The sequence below is a fragment of the Corapipo altera genome, unplaced genomic scaffold, assembly GCF_003945725.1.
Source record: "Corapipo altera isolate COAL_440 unplaced genomic scaffold, ASM394572v1 1b, whole genome shotgun sequence".
Classification (NCBI taxonomy): Eukaryota; Metazoa; Chordata; class Aves; order Passeriformes; family Pipridae; genus Corapipo; species Corapipo altera.
The window spans coordinates 10,125,121-10,139,692 of NW_020884881.1; the positions used below are offsets into that span (position 1 = coordinate 10,125,121).

Sequence of the window (14,572 nt, forward strand, 5' to 3'; positions counted from 1 at the left end):
CTTTCCAAAGGGATTATTTTTCTCCATTGAAAAGCAGCCAGCTCCACAAAGCTGCTTGAACTCAGTTATGTCCTGAGCCAAGTTGATTTTTAACATTAAATAATGTTTCTAAATTGCTTTGGGGTTCACAGATGACAGTTCTTAGGAATTTGTGAAGAAGGGTTTAATTGTGCAAACACCCAAGTCAAACAAGCAGTTCTTACTCACTGATATTGCCTTTGATTTTCACTGGGACCATGGATTTTTTGTGTGATTATGTACTATCAGATTAGCAGCCTGCCAACTCCAAACATTTCAAAAACATGAGTAAATCCCATGAAAAATGTCAGCTTGAAATTTACAACATTGTAAAGATTCCTGTAAACATGTTAATATTCTTTTGATCTTCATTTTTTAGAAACTAAAAGTTTGCTTTGGGATGGCCTGCTTCTCCAAGAAAAGAAGCCTCAGGATAAATACAACAGTAACTTAAGTGCTGGTAACACAGTTAGTGTTTAACTCAGGAAAAAAACCCCTTTTTCCTGTGGAGGCGAAGGAAAGGTCTTTGAGAGATGGGCTAATCTCTGCCAGATCCAATTAGCTTCAATGATACTTAAAACCACTCCTGACACACTGATATCTTTGACTTGTTATCAGGATCATCCAGTGATGGAGATACTGCAATATCCCTCAGCATACTCCTCCAGAGCTTCAGTATTTTAAAACAGAACCTTCTCTATGTCTTTCCATTTTACCAAATTACTTCTTATCCAGCTTACAGGGGGTACAGAGCATCTTGTTCCTGGGAGAGGCAGCAGAAAAAGGGATGGGAGATTTTTGGTGTGGAGTGACACATTGCTTCCATCTCCTCACTGGACTAAAACAAGTTTTCTCTCAAGCTTTCCTATCACATCATATTTTCTGAATCTCTAATTATCCTTACTGTTTGCCTTTGCTGCTCTCCAGTGTAACCCACTTGTTTCTGGAAGTGCAGCGCCTGAATCTGGAGATATTACTCCAGCTAAGTCTTCACTAGTTCTCAGTGGCATATTTCTTTCATTATTTATTCAATATCTCATTTATATATCATGGCTCTGCATCCTGCAATGGTGGTTGCTTTTTTTCTTTGGACAGTGATGACACTGCTGACTCGTGTTCTGCTTGAAATCCACTGCATCTCTTACTTCATTTTCTGCCACTCAGAGGACCCTGCTGCTGCATTTTGGACTATTTGTATAATGAAGTCACAGTTGAGCAGGTGCTACCTGTGCTCAGTACTTTGCAAGAGCTGTTGCTGCTGCACACAGCAACGCTATGGAGCTTTAAAAAGATGCAGGCTCAATACCGCAATTGTGCAACTGGATCATGTGCTGACAAGTTGGATGTCTGTAGGTTATGAAAAAAATGACAGAGGTTTACACAGACACATGTATCACTGTTTGGAGGGACATGCACCAGGGGAATGTTGAAATATGATGACAAACTGGACAAGCCACACAGACAGTGTGGCTACTGGCAGAGATTGTATGCACGGAGTATGGATAACAAAGATATCTGGTTTAAAAGCACATGAGAGAAATGTACGATACAAGGTATGTGGAGCTCATTAGAACTCATTAGGAAGGGAAGCTGTGGCTGGGGTTGGTTTTGTTTCAGACTGCTGAACATTTTGGCTCAGTGTGTTCTGGTCAGTCTCCTGCAGAGAGTCAAGCTCACCACTTGCCACACTGTCTGGATAAAGAAATCCAACTGATGGGTCCAGTGCCAAGTCAGGGGTTGTGGGTTTTTTTGTGAGCAGGTAGGCTCCCTACCTGGATGAACTGAATTAGAAAGAGGACCTGGAAAAGGCACCATGCCCACAAGGTGAGCAATGTGCTGTGCAGCTGATGGTTAATGGGAGAGGGAGGCTGGGAGAAAAAGTTACAGAAACTTGCCAAGCTGTATGCTATATATTTCAGAATTTTGCTCCAATCTAGAAGACCAGTTTGAAGTCTAAACTTGTCCTCCAGCTCCTTTGTCACATGAAGATTTTATAAGCATCCTCCGTAGCTCCCCACTCATATCACTGATGTAAGCACTGGGCAGCTTTAGGCTCAGGACCGCCTTGTGGAGCTCCTTGTTGGAAATTAAACCATGGTCTTCGGTCTGTGAGCATGGCCATTGAAGCTGATGTTCACTTGCCCTACCGCAATTTTTTCTAGACGAGATTTCCCTCTCCAGCTCTCTTCGAGATCCACATGCAAGATGGCAATGGAAGACTTATGTGATGTCCCTTTTGCTCTCCCTCTGTCCACAAAATCTCCTGCCTTTGTCCTAGGAGGGAATTATTTCATTTTGACATGATTTGTTCTAGACAAATTGATGCTGGCTTTTTCCTGACACTGTATTATCCTTCTGTAATCCATTTCAAATACACGAAAGAACTTCATAAATATATAAATGAATTAACCAAATATTTCCTACCTAATCTTTAATGCAGTCTACTCACAGTTCATAAAAATATTTATGCAGAGACACATTATTTTGTTTTTCTGATCCTTTCTGAGCCTACATAAATGCTTAACATAGCTGCTCTCTGCACAAATTAAATAAGATAATTCCCTGTAAATGAAGTAAAAAGCCAAGACTTAATTTGTGAGGCCAGTCACTCACAGAAAATCCTGAAGCAGTCTTTTCCAAAGGTTGAGGAGGGTTTGACTTAAAAAATTACAACTCTGATTTTGACCCTGAACTCCTTTGAACATTTATTCAAGTGTTGCAAAAATTTTAAATAATAACATCAAGTACTGCATTATGCAGCAAGGTCTGTAAATCTTTTTGGTGAACTTCAAGAGTTTCATGAGTCTATTTGGAAAGTATGTAGGACATATTTAATAAATCCATTAATTTATTTATAAATCATTAAAAAGGGTAATAGATGGTTTATGGACACATAATAAAGACATAAATAAGTGTTAAGCAGTATTTATCAAATCAATCTAATCTGCAAAGATGGGGTTTAATTAGCATTTCTACGAAGTCTCTGCCCTCTCTGCCATCACATGGTAAATGTTATGCTTCTCAGCAAGGCTAGGATAAGATATGGTACTCTTTCTGAAGCATTTGCACTACAGCAATAATTCATAGTTTGGATGCCAGGATGCTGGGACTTTGATTAATGTAACTACATACTTTATGGTATCCCTGGCAGAAGCTAGGAGAGATCACGATTTATACTGAAAAGTGAATTCAGAATTCTTATTCAGAGCAGAAGGTTTCAAGATAAATGATACACTACCCTATGGCTTCTTTCAATGGTTACTGATTGCATTTTATTACTAAGTGGCGTAACTTGACCTTAAGAAATACTGCATACATTCAAGATGCAATTTATTAAGTGGTTTACGTACTAAAGAAAAAAAATCTCATGGTAGCAACTCAGACATTAAAATAGGACTCAGAAACCACAGGCAGACATACACCAATACACCATCCCTTGGATGCCCTGTGTGTGGGACTGTGAGAAGACCTGCTCCAAGAGCTGAGATTTCATCCCATCTCCCCAGAGATGCTGCAGGAGTAGAAGGATCTGTCCTCCAGTCCTCCACATAACCACAGTGAAGTCACCCAAAAGACTTCAGCCACGGACAGGAACTTTCAAAATAAATCCCAGGCCTCTTTCCAACCTTCAAACCATTATATCTTAAACACAGAAAGTATTTTTGCATCACATAATAACACAAATGATAATGATGTAGTCTTTTTTACAAAAGCAACTAAACAGCATTATGTCACTGCCAAAGAGCTGGGGAGTCAATGAAAACCAACACTGAGTATCATAAATTATTGTTTATCATGAGATCAATAAATGGCCATCGTTGAAAAAGGGCCTACTTGTATGGTTAAAGTTTAAAACAGCATTTATGGTAGCAATTTAAGCTCTTAAAATACACAGTTTAAAAATAAAAAGACCCACTGTAATGTCCCTCAGCTGCATTTCTATGGAATAGTCTTAAATCATTTCAATTACTTAATGCAGCCTGTAATTTATCAGCCCAAATAAGTCAGGCCTGTCAAGCACAGACTCAGATATATGTAATTGTTAAATTACGTAAACTTCATGTATATTATGAATTATTCATATATTGAATGGCAGCCTATAAAATAAATAAGTGGTTTCCTATATGCAAAGAGCATATTCATTACATATCTCCGGGGTTTTTTTCTTGAAGTCCAATGTATTTTTGCAGAGTCTGGGAAAATGAGTGAACAAAACAGGGCTTGGAGTAACTGTTGTAAATTAGGAGTGAAGAAAAAAAAATTGGCTGAAGCTACTGCGATACATCAAGCCACATATGAAAAGCTCACACAGGTATGCAGTGAACATCCAGAACTCCCAGTGAATTCAAGTGGGTATGTATCTGAGTCATCCTTTTGGCCCATGCAGACAGCCTCAGCCCACACAGTCACACTGCAACATTATACTCCTCCCACGATTTTGGTAATATAAATATTACTATTTAGAACTTGCAGAATATTTTCATTTCTGCATTTCTTTACAGGCATTACTTAATTAATCCACCCACCAGACCAGAGGAGCATTACTAGCTCTGTTAATCCAGACATAATTATCAGTAATAGTCAATTAACATTACACAAGAGGTGGAAGATCCCATTGGGATCCAGGTGATCCAGTGCTCTCAAGAATATGTAAGGGAGTCAGACTGCCAGAGGGTAACTTTGGAGACCATATCTCAGGGGTGATTATGACTTTGCTGTCTATAAGAAATAGTTGTGATGGTGCCGAATGACATGAGTGACTAAACAAGAGATGAACCTCCATTTCACCGTTTTGTTCACGCTGTACTTACTCTTTTCCTGCTGCAATTCATTATACACACAGGGTATTTTCCAGGTTTCATGCTATAATGTTTGAACACCAGATTTCATTGAAGAAGAGAACCAATTTCCATTTCATATTATGAAATACAATAGAATAAATAATTTCTGTTGTGATAATGAGTTCTTACTGAAGTTTCCTTTGTGTATAAAATGTATTACAGAATTTTAGGAAACACTTAATTTGATTAACAGTCTTCTACATTAATCCTTTGCTCAGTCACTCTTGAAAGCTGCAATAATTTAACAGAAGCTTTGCCAGGCTTCCTGCATGGCCATGGATCAATATCCCAAAAAGCAACCATGCATAAGCTTTGATTGTGACTTTATGATCAAGTAAGAAAGTTCATCTAATATGAATAATAAGTGAAATACCCAAACCTTTATGCCTACTTTTCTAGATTAGAATATTTCAAAATGAGCTATCACCAGAGGCTACAACCCTGTATTACACTTTGGATATTGTTTCTGACTATGAATATGTATTCGTACAAAAGTATTTTAAGTCTTGGATACCATCCCAAATTTTAGGCAACACAGATCTACTCGATCCTAGAGGCCATTTGGATTTCGTAGAATGCACAGCAATACTGCACAGCAATACTACACAGCTATTCTTTGCAAAAAATACAGCTCCATAAAGCCAACAGTACTGTTTATATGGGGGAAAGGAAGCGGAGATATGATCCTGCCTCTTCCGAGATCCCTGCTGAACACCTCCACAGGAAGTAGGAGCAGAGCTGCAACCATGTAAGAAGAAATCAAATGTTTTTTTTAATTTCTCAGTGAAACAGTGAGTTGCTGGGCAGTCCAACAGCGATCTTCCTTCTTCAAAAATGACCTTTTCAGCATAAATAAACAAAAATGTAGATTAACAGAGCCAAAACCAGCATTACTGGGACTGCAGGGTCTGTAATTGCTGAATTTAACCCTGCAAGCCCATCACAAAGAGTTCAAACCAATACTGCTGGGTTAAGGACATAGTTAGGAAATTAAAAATAGATGGTTACTATAAAAACAGTAGAGAAAATGAAGGAAAAAAACTAAAGAAGACCTGATGTTTGCAGAAGAGCATTTAGCTCTTTTACTGAAAAAGGCCTTGGGGAATATTTGCAAAACAAAGATTAGCGTTACTGCCACTGTGCTTGGGATTTCATTATTCACGGTGAACCTCTCTATAACTAACACCTATTTAATAATGAACTGTATTTCTTTGATGTTTTAATGACTGATATAGGAACAATTATTACTATTGAAATTTTCTGTTAGGGGTTGGAAAAACCTAAAAGGGGAGGTAATGGAGTGCAGGAGCGTGGAAATGCTGTGTTTGAATTCAAGTCGGAGACTTATGCTAAAGTGTTTTCACACAATTTCTGCTACTCTATCACACAGATGGGGATTTAAGACAAAGCACAGACAGAACTGGATGGACACCTAGAGAGGAAAGTGGTCAATAAGCTGAGCTTCATGGACCAAGATCCTACTCACAGCAGATGAAAAAGATACTCATAATTGAGGAGAGGGAGAACAGGGTGCACAGCAGGATCAACAGGCCAGAACACCTGTATGAGCTTTCTCATGATGTGTTCCAGAAATGTGAAACTTGAATGATTACAAACCTCTTCAATCACTTGTCTTCACATTTCAATCGACTGCCTTTTTTTACTGCTCTATTTCTATCTCTCTGAGCACATACAACTTTTGAATGTGGAATAGATAATTTGATCCATTAAGTTTTATTAGTAGCTTTGGCTGAATGCTACTAAGACCAGGAATAAAACTCGTGTAGAGGGGCTGTACCATACAATTCTGGTGGATAGCACAGAAATGTCATACAGTCTGCTTCCTGAATCTCATCACCAAACACTACAACTTTCTGGCAGTGCTCTCTAAAACAGCTTGATCCTCCACGAGAAAAGTCAGAATCTTCTCTACCATTTTTGCCAGAAAAAAAGTCATGGGATCTGCTGGAAAACAGCACTGTTATCTCTTGTTGCTTCTTATCCCAGGACATGACTGCTCTATACATCATCCTCTGGCACTCTGCGGTGATGAATATTCTCAACAGCTAGGAGAAGTGCATCCTACTTCTCCTGTTTGCAACCTAGGTCAACAGGAAAGAAACATGAATGTCTGTTTGCAAGACCACAGTGTGCTTGTACACAACTGTCCTTCATTTAGAACTACCACACTACGCTTTCACAGTTCCTTTCATTTAAATCCAATCCAATTTGTATTGAGACTGCAAAGTATCATAAGTTTTTAAGTGCAAATGAAATATAAAATGGGAAGCTGTTTGAGCTTTCCATCTGCTGGGATGGGTTATAGGCCTGTGGGCAAGCACCCAAATCAGAGAGAGAAGCTGAAGGATCAATGCAGCACCCCAGCAGGTAAGCAGGACCCTTCTCAGATCTTTGGGCCAATCAAGCACTAACTGCAGAATAAGGACATTTAAAATGGGTATTTTCCATGGGATTGACAGTAATGGGTATTGTCAGAACACAGCTTATTGAAATCACTTACGCATGTTTAGGTTTGGAAATCAAGTACGGAGTCTGCACATTGTGAAATACAATGGATGTTTGTACCAACTGTAATTGTCTATTTATTTGCATGCCACTGAGTATCATCAGACACTCATACAGCCAGCAGATCAAGGCTGGGAAGACAATAATACAATGTCAAAACCAAGTCAAACCATGTCAGCACAAATGATACACTGCAAACCAAAATAAATTGAACATGAAGTCATAAACCGGAAGGGAGGGCAAGCTTGGAGAGCTCACAAAATCAAGGAGCTTTGGGGATATTCCTAATTACTGTGAGAATTACATGTTAAGAATATATTTTCTCATCCATGCTTCAGCTCAGGCTCAACAGGTATGTACAGTAAGCAACCAAGGCAATCAATGCAAATACAAAAGAGCTACCCAGCTCCCATTCTGGTCCCATTCTGTCAATGCCATCTACGAAGAGACAAAGCCACTGAAACTAATGCCTCCATCAGAAGGATTAGCAGATTATTTAGTAGATCCCTCAGAGATTTCAAAGCTGGGGTTGGTCCTGCTTGTTCATTGCCAGGCTCTGAGAAAGAGGAGCAAATAATCCGTCAGTAGATCTGACATCCAACATGTTGTGCTCCTACTCATCCACCTAGAGTGGATGCCTGTGATGTTACTCCTGTGGTATCAGTCCTTACACAGGAACTGCTTTAGCAGATGAGTCTCCTTCTCCACAGCCACTGAAGCTGGAGTTATTAGTGTTTTCCTCCAGGCTGTGATGCAGACAGGCAGGGGCACCTTTCCTTTAAAATAAATACACCTGTCACTGCCTCTACCTTGCAGGGAGAATAAATACTTTCAGCAGGGAATTTCTTGTATTTGGTTTCAGATCTCAGGGCAATATTTTTCTAAACATCTGAACTTTAGATGTTTTTGTTATTTTTCTGCTGGGAGGAAGGGACATGGAAGGACATCCTTTGAATGCTGAAAAAATATTTTCGCAACCTTTTGAAAGGGAACAGGTCTGCAGCTTGAGGTAAGAAATCAAACTCTTCCGAGGAATAAAGAATATTCTTCAATTCAGTTAAAAATACCAATTAATCTTCTTTCCTTCTTGTACAAGAGCCAGCCTCCTTTACTGCTTTCACTTACAAAACATTTATTTGACGATGCATTTTTCATACAGACATGTTTTGCTAATTGTGATGTTGATTCGGTTATCTGCATTTATTCATGAATCTTTAAAGCATATTTTTCTTGTAATCAATTTATTCATCAATTATTGTTATATTTCTTAAATAGTTTTGTTGTTTATTCTCCACTGTACATTGAAAGTCTTCTAAGGGATTTTTTTTCTTTAAGGCAAAAAGGTAATTTTAGAAGTTTCATTGTAATTGTTCTATGAAGTGAATAACCATTCATATTACTGCTGTTGTTATTGTTGCTCCTATCGAATTTGCAGAGGTATCCTCTCACTTTCTCTGCCGGACAAGAAACAATTAGTTTATTGTTTTCAGGCCCATGAGCAAAACCTGGGGAAACACCAACATTTTCATGAGAAATGTGTTCCAGAGATCAAAGTAGGGAAGAAATGCAGCTTGAAAACCCTGAAATATTCACTGGGGAATTGTATGTGCCCTTGTTAATCCATGTGAAAGAGCAAAGAAGTGTAGAAGCATGAAAGGTGCTTTTTAATACACATTTATTATTTTGCTTGTTCTTCTCCACTGTTGCAAAAATGCTTATTTGTCCCCAGGTAACATTTTTTGAGCATAATGGAGGAAAGCAAGTCTTTCCATATGATGAAAATACTAATACTAAAATCAAGTATGTGAAAAGTCATAATGTGAGGAGGTTCCTAAAAAGATAAATAAGTATATCCAGTTTCAGCATTAGACCAGCTAAGGAGTACTAAGCTGACTCACTTTTCATATTAAGTCAACAGTTCTCATCATTATTGTTTTTCATTAATATCTGACTTGTGGAGTCATTATTCTGAAAAACTCAGTTTCTTTTATTTTAAAATTTGTTTCCCTCTGAGAGCAAGGAAATGTAAATATCAGTTCAAAAGTAAAGGGTAATTTATTAAGTTATTAAAAACTTGGTTATAATCTCATTAAGCAGTGTAGTATTTTTTCAAGTTCCTCAGGGTTAGGCTTAGCAGTCCCCTGAATAAAGGCATTTCTAGGAAAAGAAACTATTTATTGGTGTGTAATCCATCAAGGTACTAATTTTTCAAATGCACATAAAAATAAATCCCTAGAACTATTTAGTACAGAAGCCTGTTTACAGTAAGTGATCTTATTCAACAATAAATGCAGCTGTCTATGTGCTATCAAGGGAAAGACAGAGGACAACACCTCAAATTACTGTATACTGGTTTAGTCCCTAACATACCCAAGTCTGTTACGTAGCTGGAAACAGAAACCATAGCAGCCACAATGCTGCCTCTTCTGGGACACTCATACACAGGGGAAATAGGATTGTTTAGATGGAGAAAAGGAGTAGGACAGAAAGCACTAGATTTTTTGCAACAAGCATTCTGCAGCAATATCCTACATTCCCCTGGGTTGAATGGGGACCTCTGTCAAGCAAGTAAAAAGGTTTTGGTCATGCACAGAACATCGTATCTGACCTGTCACATAACAGGCCAATTCTATCAGGTTGAAGATAGCAAAGCAGCAGAATCACTTTTTGTCTTTTCCAGTATTATTTTGTACTCATTTCCTGCCAAACAGTTTTAAATCACATGAAACAAATTCCAGCTCTAACTCCCCAACTTCCCTTTCCTCTTCATGGCGCCTCAATCCTCAGGATGATTTCCTGAGGTGCTGAGCTCTATCACCTGGAGGCAAACCCTGGGAGATCCCCGCTTCGCTTCCGTAGGTGAATATTCACAGCTGGACATCAAAGACGAGGGGCTGAGCCCCACACTGCATTACTGCTGTATTTGGTGCATCTGCTTTGGAGTAAGAGGCAAGTTACACACTGCCTATAACACAGAAACATGACTTTGGCATCGTGTCAGTAAAGCCCTGCAGCAGACCCCTCAGGTCACCTGACAATGTTCACAAAGATGGTGAAATGCCCAGTGTAGATAAAAAAGCCTCAGACCAGGTTATTTCACTGTTATTAAATACAAAAATATTGTTACTGAATATGTTATATATATATATAAAAACCAAGAATTTAGATTTCTTTTTGGTCTTATCTGTCTATACTGGCTTCCTGGACCTACCAGAACAGCACCTAATGCATATTTTGCATTTTTCAAGCTCCTCAGGGTTAGGCTTAGCAGTCCTCTGAACAAAGGCATTTCTAGGAAAAGAAACTATTTATTGGTGTGTGATTCATCATTTACTTCCACTGTCTGCTCAGTTTCTCCTTTAATTGCTGTGAAACAAGTAACTTTTCACTTCCTTCTGTTGTTTAGGGAATGAGACAATTCCTGTCCAGTAAACACAAACCCAGTAATATGCATTTTGGGGCTGAAATTACGTCTTCCGTGTTCTGCAGTTACTATGGTTACTATCCCACAGCAGCCCTGCATGCATTGCTGGAAGAAATAGCACATAAATAAATGTCCATGTTAAAAACAAAAGGAGTCCTGACCTACTCAAAAATACACAGTATGAGTTCAGCAATCTTAGACTTACTTTCTGTGATGACAATGGAAGAGGGATGTTCCCATAGTCTTGTTGATAAATTTCCTTACTTAGGCTTTAAATGCTGGAGTAAATTTTTGTCCCATCCAGAACTGGGAAGATGAGTGTAACACTCTCATGCTCCAGAAATCAGCCAGTGGCAGCGCATGCCTGGGAAGGGGAGGACAACTGTTGCTTTCCTCCAGTAGAAGCTAATTCTCTGGAGCCAGGAACTACAACAGTATTCAGGTTCCTAATGCCAATCTGGGCAGCCTGCCTTCCTCACAGTGGTTAGTGGGACATCAGAGGTTACACTGACAGCTGGAAGCTCAAGCCCTGCTATGGATTGGGCCCACAGCAACAAAAGGAATTGGTGGCTATAGATGATTTTTTGTTGGAGTTCTGTGTCTCAGCCCATGGATGCAATATTCAACATCAGGCCAAACCCTGAGAGGTGCCTGCATCTAGAGCTGTCCCCCACAGTGAGTGCTCTCCTGGCAGATTTACACAGCTTAGTGCCTTCTTTGGACCTAATCATGACCAAGAACCTGATACCCTCCCCAGCCCTGTGCAGAGATGATTGTAGACAACATCTCTGGATGCACCTGATCCATCCTGTCTGATAAGATGCCTGTACAGCAGAATGTGTCTGATGTTGGTGGGCCCAGGGACATCCCTGACCTCTTCCCCATGCTGAAATATCATGGGGTGACAGCACTAGTCCTGACCATGGAGGAAGAGCTGCATAGATGACGGCAATCCAGTCCTCAGTAGGCAGGCGGTGCTCTACCCAATGGGAAATGCTGGTATTGGGCAGGAGGTAACTGGAGAACAATCAGAGTAGAGACAGCAACCAAAATGTAATCTGTCTCTCTCTTTGCTGAGGAGGAGATTACCTGAGTTCTCACCATCTCACAAGGCCAAAGGCTTCACATCACTGTAACCACAGTGAAGGAGTAGGAACCTTCCCTGGGAGGGGAGTGATGTGAATCTGACCACCCTCCAGGCCAAACAGACCTCCAGGCAGACTGGATACCTATTCTCAAACTCTCCCCCATAAACATTTGCTTATCACCTTCAGGCAATGATATCATTAACTGAGAGCCACGACAGCTGCGATCTGAGGACAGACCGTAGGATTGAATCCTATCATTTCAACAACGGAACAACTAAATAAAAGAGGAAAACAGTCCTACAAGTAGAGATAAGCTTTAAAACAAATCTCTAGTATAAAATAAGTCACACATTTTCAACTTTGGCCAACCATGTGTCCTAGAAAATACACTGAGTTAATGGCTCACAGTCCATTTCTTATGTACCTAACCATTCACTCCTATAAACAACTGGCCACAGAACCAGCTCCACTGCTATGTCAGTGACATCACTGGGCAAGTGAATAAACTGTCTTCTAAGCGTACAGTCATTTGGTATGGAAGAATTCAGAGTAAGTATAAATTTGAGAACTGTTGCAAAATAAAATTAAATGCATGCAACAGTGAGCGGAGGGGAAAGACTGGGGTCCTTCTGGAAGCAGAACCTGCATTGTCCTGAGTCACAGCCTGACTGCCATGACCTGTGCTGGGTTTGACTGCGCACCAACATGATGAAGGCTTCCACTTCTGGTATAGGTAATAGTCTATTTAGAGTGATGATGCTATGAAATAATCAAATTTATATAAAACCTAGATGCTAGAAAGCAATGGTGTTATTATCCTGCATCTTCTTATTCTTGCTTTTTCTAAGTGAGCATCATTGTACGACAATTTTCAAAGTTTTCACTGGAAAAAAAAGCAAAATGAATTCTACAGCTTTATGATATTGAAAAAGAGTTCCTAATTATTTTTTTATATGTTTGTTGATTTGAGATTGCAGCACCAAGAAGATCACTGCATTTCACAGTCACCTTCTTTTTGTATCTGATCTACAAAGGTTGACTGAAAGCAGAGCAACATCTGAATGGCGAGTTCTTCCTTCAGTGTACATCTCAGAGGTAAGGTACAATTTCAGAACAAATGACAACAAGAAAAGTCCCTACATTTCATTAACAAATGATTGGCATGAGGTGGGGCAAAATGTGAGGGAATAAAATAGAATAAAAGTGTGAAAATGCATCCTGAATTCCCCAACACTTCCCTGCTGTGTCCTTAGGGCATTTTAAGACCTACCTTGGAAAAAGGCTTTGCATAATAATCACTGCTATGATTAGCACAGTGTTTCACATTATATAATACATACAATTCACTTGATAAGCATTGCAAGAAGAATTGCAATTAAAGTTTCAAAATGTTCCAGGTTTTAGGACTTCTCCCTCCCTAACAAAGCAGCCCCATCAGTTTTCTCAGCAGCTCCTTGGCAAAACTCACTTAAAAGTAAGAGCATTCTTTAAAATTCCCTCTAAATGATCACAAATTTGTAACACCTCTCCCAAGCTGCAGATAGACGTGAACAGGGCTGATATCAGGGTCCTAAGACAACATATATGCCGGAAATATTAAAAGCCAAGAATCTGGTTCTTTTTTTTATATAGAAGGCACCAAAAAGCAATGAGATATAGTTTAGGGCCCCTCTCTTCCCTGCCTTATTGATTTATATTTGGCTGAACTGTATGTAGATTTATTTATGTTCCATATATAGTCCTCCATGAAAAATAAGTATATCCTTTGAGTCCTAAATCAACTTCAAATACTATGGCAGATTTAATCATAAAGTATAGTTTTGCAACCTCTACCATGTACATAACTTGATTTTTTTTCTTTTTAGCAGCATTTATTCTTCTAATTTAAAAGGTTGTAAGAAAGATGAAGTATTCACAGCAGTAAACTGTAATTCTAAAGTCATTAGGGAATAGTTAGTGCTCAATACAAATGCTAATGTAGTTTAAAGTTGATATAACCTTTCTAGATTTAAGACATCAGCAAATAAAATGTTAATAAAAACTTCTGGACTGTATCTAGTTTTCTTTTTCCATTAATAACCTCACTGTTACAGAAGGAACAATAACCCAAATCTACTTTTCCCTAACAGTTTCTACTAGAGCAAGTAACAGTATGGGAAAAAAGCATTTAAGTGAGAAATCCTCATTCAGGACTACGAGTGCAAAAAAGACACTGCATTTCTGAATAAGAACAACAACAAATTAGAAGGCAAATAATATCAAATAGTCTTGAGAAATGTTGAGAAATCCACAGTTATGAAATCAAAGCCAAGTTCGTCATAAGTAACGTATCACTCCATCAGTGACAATTCCATATCAGATTTGGAGCCTTTAATCTCAACCAGAATCCTGACCATCCCGCTGCATACACAAGCTTCACATGTTTAATATGTTTAGTGTCACTGTTATTTTGGGTTACGGTAAAATGAAAAGAAGTTCATGTATGAAAAACAAATGCCGCAGGTGGAACCGTAACTTCATGGGAACTGTAACTTCAGCCTGCCAGGAATGGAAGGGTAGAGGGGGAGAGACCAAAGTAGACCTGAGGAACATCTCCAGCAGCCATTTCTTCCTCTCTTTCATGTATAAACAGCCTTCTTGCCTGGAGGACCTTGTGAGCTCATTTTGCTGCAAAG

The 14,572-nt window shown here is 39.1% G+C and overlaps 1 protein-coding gene and 1 long non-coding RNA gene across 6 annotated transcripts in view; both read right to left on the minus strand.

The window, feature by feature from the left end:
- LHFPL3 (LHFPL tetraspan subfamily member 3) overlaps positions 1–14,572 on the minus strand; it is a 240,738-nt gene that overhangs the window by 158,902 nt on the left and 67,264 nt on the right. The gene's annotated exons all lie outside the window — the stretch shown is intronic.
- LOC113945577 lies at positions 11,047–12,328 on the minus strand. Its single transcript, XR_003527127.1, has 3 exons — positions 12,248–12,328; positions 11,731–11,826; positions 11,047–11,173 (listed from the first exon to the last, which is right to left on the minus strand). It is a non-coding gene; the product is annotated as an uncharacterized LOC113945577 (long non-coding RNA).